Source organism: Uranotaenia lowii, chromosome 1, assembly GCF_029784155.1.
Source record: "Uranotaenia lowii strain MFRU-FL chromosome 1, ASM2978415v1, whole genome shotgun sequence".
In the NCBI taxonomy this organism is placed as follows: Eukaryota; Metazoa; Arthropoda; class Insecta; order Diptera; family Culicidae; genus Uranotaenia; species Uranotaenia lowii.
In genome coordinates this window covers 21,987,926-21,994,814 of record NC_073691.1, presented here as the reverse complement: position 1 = coordinate 21,994,814, position 6,889 = coordinate 21,987,926, and positions in this window count along the sequence as shown.

The window sequence follows — 6,889 nt, the reverse complement described above, 5'->3', positions numbered from 1 at the left end:
CCCCCGGTGCTGAAAACAAGAAACTTACACTGAAAGAAATGGTTATTCTTATTAATAAAATTAATTTTAATTAATAAAAAATATAAATAAATTACAAAGATAAGATTTATACAATATCAGGACATTTTTAAAAAGTACAAAAAATTACACATCTCAAAATTTACAAAAAAAAACACAAATGACAAAAATGACAACAGTGACAAAAATTACAAAGACAAAAAAAAAGAAAAAACTTGGGGCTTGGGATTGAGTTCCCGCATGAGCCAATACTGTACGCTGAATCTTCCGTATCATTCTATTCTGATAACATTAATAGTAACGTTCGATATTGCATCTTGGCTAAATGTGCCTTTGCTTGAACGGATAAAATATTATTCCCGAAAGATACGATGAATATTCTTAGGAACAAAATGATTAATTTTGCAACGCAATCAAATGATAGAGAACTATTTAAGAAAGATACAATTAATGGTCTTCAGAATTAATTGAGTATTTTAGCAACACGCACACACTTCTTCGCTGTCACATCAACACGCTTTGTCAAACTGTGTAAAAAAAAGTTTCTCCCGGATCAGGTCGGGCAAATTTTATTATGACTCGTCCAGTTACGAAACTGGAACCGGAAGACGAAGGCTTCGAAGAAGGATATATGAGGGTAAGTAAAATACGTTTTTGTATTCATTGTGGAAAACTGAAATTGTTTTTTTATTCTCAGGCACAAGCTGGAGGAAAAATCCGAAGAAACTTTTTCTTCCGGAGGCAGAACCAATGCAAGGAAAAGCATCACTACCCGCCGACCGGTTTGGCAGTGATGCAGCAGCAGGCTGCAGTTCGTAAGTGCTGCAGCGATGGAACATCCGGAAGCTGTTCCTGCAAACATCCGCGGAAGGTTTGTTTTTTTTAATTAATCATTTTAGAGGAATAATAAACTATAGGTATGTGAAATAAAATGAATAAGAGTACATTAAACTTTTTTTTTATTTTTTGCGGAAATCCAATTGCAATTTATAAAATTAACAAATCCCCAAATTGGGTTTGAATCTTTTCATTATTGGGTGACGATATGCTCTATCGTTACCTTTTTATGAGAGGATCATTAGATAAAGATAACACGAATGATCAAACCGTTTTAGAACGAGTAGAAAAAAGCAAAAAAAATGAATGGTTACTCTACTTAACGACCCGTTCGCTGTATCGTAAAGTGCGTCCAAACGATTCCATTCCATGGAAAAAAGACTACCTTAATCGTACATCAATAATCCAAAACTATAAAGCTAATCTTTCGTGTGTCTTAGGAGGAAGATAATGGAAATCGTTATTGTATAATACTGTTCTATGCGGGTTTTCCCCTCAGAAAACGGAGATAGTTGTTTTCTCTAAAAAACGTAGACCTGCTCAACCTAAGCTTCAACTCCTAGGCAAAACGATCACTCAATCGAGGTGTTTTAAGTATCTTGGGGTTTGGTTTGATTCCAAGTGTACCTGGAGGGCCCATATTGAGTATCTGAAAGGAAAATGCCAACAAAGAATCAATTTTCTCCGATCAATCACTGGCACCTGGTGGGGAGCTCACCCAGAAGATCTTTTAAAATTGTATCGAACAACTATTCTCTCAGAGATGGAATATGGTAGCTTCTGTTTCCAGTCAGCTGCCAAAACTCACCTCATCAAACTCGAGCGTATCCAATACCGTTGTCTTCGCATCGCTCTGGGCTGTATGCCCTCAACGCATAACATGAGTCTTGAAGTTTTGGCAGGTATACTCCCACTAAAAGATCGATTCAATTTATTATCACTCCGATTCCTCATCAGGTGTGAGGTCTTGAACCCATTGGTGATTGTAAATTTGGAAAGACTACTTGAGCAAAATTTTCAAACCAGATTTATGTCTATATACCATGTCTTCATGTCCATGCAGGTAAATCCTTCTTCGTATTCTCCCACTCGTGTTTACATCCCAGACTACGACAACTCTTCTGTCCAGTTTGATTTGTCTATGCAGCAAGAAATTCGTGGGATCCCGGACTCTCACCGTCCACTTTTGATTCCCAGAATTTTCGATGCTAAATATAGACACGTCGATGCCTCTAAAATGTACTTTACCCACTGACCACACTGACATGACACTTAGAACAAAAATTCAACCATTTTCTGTCTAATTTTTTGTTGACAGATTTTGCAGGTTCGCAATACCGACGGCAGGTGGCGAACCTGAAAAGTTTGACAAAAAATGCCCTGTAGGAAAAATGGACCTGTTTAGCCCGATTTTATCGTAGAAATTGCGTGTTTTATTTTGAAAGTTGGGTGGCATTTCCTAACTGGGATAGCATTTCTTCAAATCGATCGATGCGCACTCTGGAATCGACATTGCGTACTGTTGAAAAAATTATCCAGAAAACGAAATCGAGTGTCCAGTCAGTATGGTCAGTGCTTTACCGATGGATCACTTATAGAGGAATCAACGGGATTTGGAGTGTTCAACGAAATCTTCAGCGCATCTTATAAGCTCCAGTCACCATGCTCTGTGTATATAGCAGAGTTAGCAGCAATCTGTTGGGCTTTGGACAGCATTGCGTCACAGCCTGCAGGATACTACTACATCGTAACAGATAGTCTCAGCTCTGTTGAAGCAATACGCTCAATAAGACCGGGAAAGCACTCGCCGTACTTCCTTGAGAAGATACGGGATATTTTGAGTGCTTTAGCAAGACGTCGTTTTTCTGTCACCTTTGTTTGGGTTCCCTCTCATTGCTCGATAGTGGGTAATGAGAAGGCAGACTCTCTGGCAAAGGTGGGGGCGACGGAATGTGACACGTATCAGCGTGAGATCGTTTTCAACGAGTTTTACTTTTTAGTTAGAAGAAATTCTCTTGTCAACTGGCAGCGCAAATGGGACGAGGATGAGTTGGGTCGGTGGCTCCACTCGATTATCCCAAAGGTAAGCCTTAAACCCTGGTTTAATAGATGGAACCTGAGTCGGGATTTTATTCGTATATTTTCCCGTCTCATGTCCAATCATTATTCCTTAGACGCGGTACTCTATCGTTTTGACATTGCTGGCAGCAATTTGTGTAGTTGTGGCCAAGGTTACCATGACATCGAGCATATTGTCTGGTCGTGTGAGGGCCATCTTGTCGCCAGAACGAATTTAATATTAGATTCCCTTCGGGCCCGAGAAAAACCACCTAACGTTCCAGTGAGGGATGTGCTAGCTGTGCTAGATTTGGACTACATGTTCGAAATCTACTTCTACCTTAAAGCTATCGATCTGCGCCTTTAATCCTATATTTCCCTTTCTATCATCTTTTTCTTTAAACTCAAAGTGTTAAGCTAAGCAAACAATGTAAAAACAAAAACGAGTTTGGCTCCTTAAAACCTTAAGGTATGAGCCGTTTCAAATAAAGAATTATTAAAAAAAAAAAAGAAAAAACTGACAAAAAATGGCTAAAAAGAACAAAAATCACAAATAAATCAAAACTGACAAAACTGACAAAAAAAAATCATAAATTACAAAAATTACAAAAAAATGAAAAAAATGCAAATCAGGACAAAATTGGCAAAAATTACAACATTTACTTAAAATACAAAAAATTACAAAAACGAAAAAATTACAAGTTCGAATTACAAACAATACAGAAATTATGACAAAAATTGCATGGATTATTGTTAAAAATAACAAAAATGACACAAAATAGTTTCGAAACAGTTACAAGTATGATTCAAAAATCAAACTTTAGTTCAAAAACAAAATATTACATGACAGGTTACAAAGCTCACAATTAATCAAACACTGATTAAATTCGTAAATATTTGGTTTTGCAATTTCTTGTTTTTTTTTTGTATTTTGAAGGATTGGCATTTGTCATTTTATTTTATCCAGACACCTTTTATTTTTTCTTAAAACTTCATTTTTGCTCCCTAAATTTTCATGTGCACTATTATACATTTTTGACACCGGTATTTTGAGTATTTTGAGACAATATACTATGTGAAAAATAAAAATATTTTTATATATATTTATATTATAAAATTTATTTTCATGAATTATGTTTCTATGGTTTTTTGTCTTCGGCACGAAAAAACGAGCAATCCATTGAATATTGCAGCATGTTTAGAAAATATTTCAAATTTACATTGATTTTAGTCTCAAATGAAATGGCTGTAAAATCTGTTTGGAAAGCCTCCAAAATAAATCTATACACTCAGAAATGAAAAAAATATGAAAATTATTATATTTCAATAACTCCGATATTTCTCTGACATTAATATCCAGAAATATTAAAAAATAACTATTTCAGATATTTAAATTTATGCATCCGAATAATTTCTTGGCGTGTAATGATCCAATGCATAAAATTTAATAACCGAGAAATTATATATTATTTTGTTCAAACAAACGCTTTGTGCGTTTGAGTCCCAACTAAACGGGTATGAGCACATGCTAGATTCTTCAGTTGCTAAATGCCTTTCAACTTGACTGCATGCAGATTCCATTCTCTTTAAATATTTATCTGAATCGTATTTAAAAAGGATGGACTCAATTGCAGCATGTAATATTACCAGCGAAACATGTTTTTATGCTATGGTCAATTATGCACATTGACCATAGAACATGGACGAAAATCAAACGATTTTCGTTTGGTTTTTCTGTTTATTTCTGCTTTAAGCGTTTGCCTTTACGTTACGGCTCAAACTTTTATTTCTGACCACCAGATGTCGTTCCATAACATTTCTCAATGCATAAATTTTAATCGCAGAAATATTTCCCAGTGAGAAATATCCCAGTAATTACACCATGAGAAATATCCGTGTGCGTAAAGAGGGAGATATGTGAAAATACCTAAAATATAACTGTTTGATATTTTATTTATTTCTGAGTGTACGAAGATATTCAAAATATTTATTTCCGATATAAAATTTATGTATTTTCAGTTATTCAAAGTGTCATTTTTATTTTTTTTTAAATGTTCATAAGATTACTTATGAGTTGAACAATAAGACGAAAAGCGAAAAATCTGATATCTCTTAGGTGATATTCAACGCGTTAATTGATTCAATCAGCGCTGTGTTGACGTGTACACTCAGAAATAAATAAAATATCAAACAATTAATTTTTAGGTATTTTCACGTTTCTCCCTCTTTACGCACACGGATATTTCTCATGGTGTAATTACTGGGATATTTCTCACTGAGAAATATTTCTGCGATTAAAATTTATGCATTGAGAAATGGGATGATTGTTATGGAAGCGACATCTGGTGGTCAGAAAAAAAAAGTTTGGGCCGGGACGTAAAGGCAAACGCTTAAAGCAGAAATAATCAGAAAAAGCAAACGAAAATCGTTTGATTTTCGTATAAGTTCTATGGTCAATGTGCATTATTGACCATAGCATACAAAACAAATGCACTTTCCCTTTAATAATTCTTTTCTGCTATAGATTCCATCCTTTTCAAAGATGATTCACAAATTCGAAAAGAATGGAATCTGCATGCAGTCAAGTTGAGCGGCATTTTGCAACTGAAGAATCTAGCACGTGCTCATACCCGTTTAGCTGGGACTCAAACGCACAAATCACAAAGCGTTTGTTTGAACAAAATAATATTTCGGTTATTAAATTTTATGCATTGGATCATTACACGCCAAGAAATTACTCGGGTGCATAAATTTAAATAACTGGAATTGTTATTTTTTAATATTTCTGGATATTAATGTCAGTCAAATGTCAGAGTAATTAAAACATAATATTTTTAATATTTTTTAAATTTCTGAGTGTAGATCTTCCGTTGTTATTTAAGAAAATACATTGTTAGTTTTTTTCCCTGCGTGCCAATCGACAACTGACGGTTTCTTTTAAATTTCATAACAAAGTATTTTCAGTGTACACGCTAACTTTTGGCTACCCCTTAACGAATACTTTTGACCCGTTATTCGATAAGACTGGGAGAACTCCTTTTTAAGGATAAAGCCGCTGTACCCTTTAAGGGGTACTCAGCTTGATAACGCTGGTAGCGGATCAAAATTACCCCTTATTTCAAACGCTCGTACCGGATGGAAATTACCCCTTATTTGAAACGCTTTTGTCTGCTGGAAATTTCAGGAGCTGCTTATGGGAAATATGTTTCCTGGACGATTAATTAAAACTAAATGTTTTGTTTTATTTGTTTTATTCAAGTTCCAATTATTCTATGGGATAAACTTTGTTAAAAAAATGTTTCACTGAATATTTCATCTTTTCCGTTTCCTCGCCTGGTGAATCCTGAAACAAAATAGAAGATAAGATTTTAAATATAGAATACAAACACCACTAAACTTACCACCAATGTTAGTCCACCGCGGTTCATGTTTTCGTCTGGTTCGTCCGGAATTTTGCTGTGCTGCTGAAACAAAATTAATGAACAAAAATTCTGGAAAATACAATTTTAATTATCATCAAAACTCTTACCACAACCTCTCTCATCTTGCCAAATCTATCACTTTGGATGTAACGCATCTAAAACCACCCCTTCCGAAGGGAAACGAGCTTTTTGAAATAAGGGGTAATATTGATCCGATAAAATGACCCGTTATTTGACAGATCGTGGAGGTTCTCAATAACGGGTCAATATTACGCCTTTAAGGGGTAGCCAAAAGTTAGCGTGTACTGTTTTCAGGGCCGGGTGACAGGGGTGTCAGGTGTCCTGATTTTTCAGGATTTGTCCTGATTTTTGAGAGGCCGTCCTGATTTTTCAAAAACGCTTGAATTGTCCTGATTTTCGAAAAACGACCTTTAAAATGTCCTGATTTGTCCTGATTTTTTAAAAATTTACAAACTTTAACTAAATTTATTGTTAAATGGTGAGAAAATCAAACAAATCTTCTATAAAATAGTGAAACTAATTTAACCGATGAT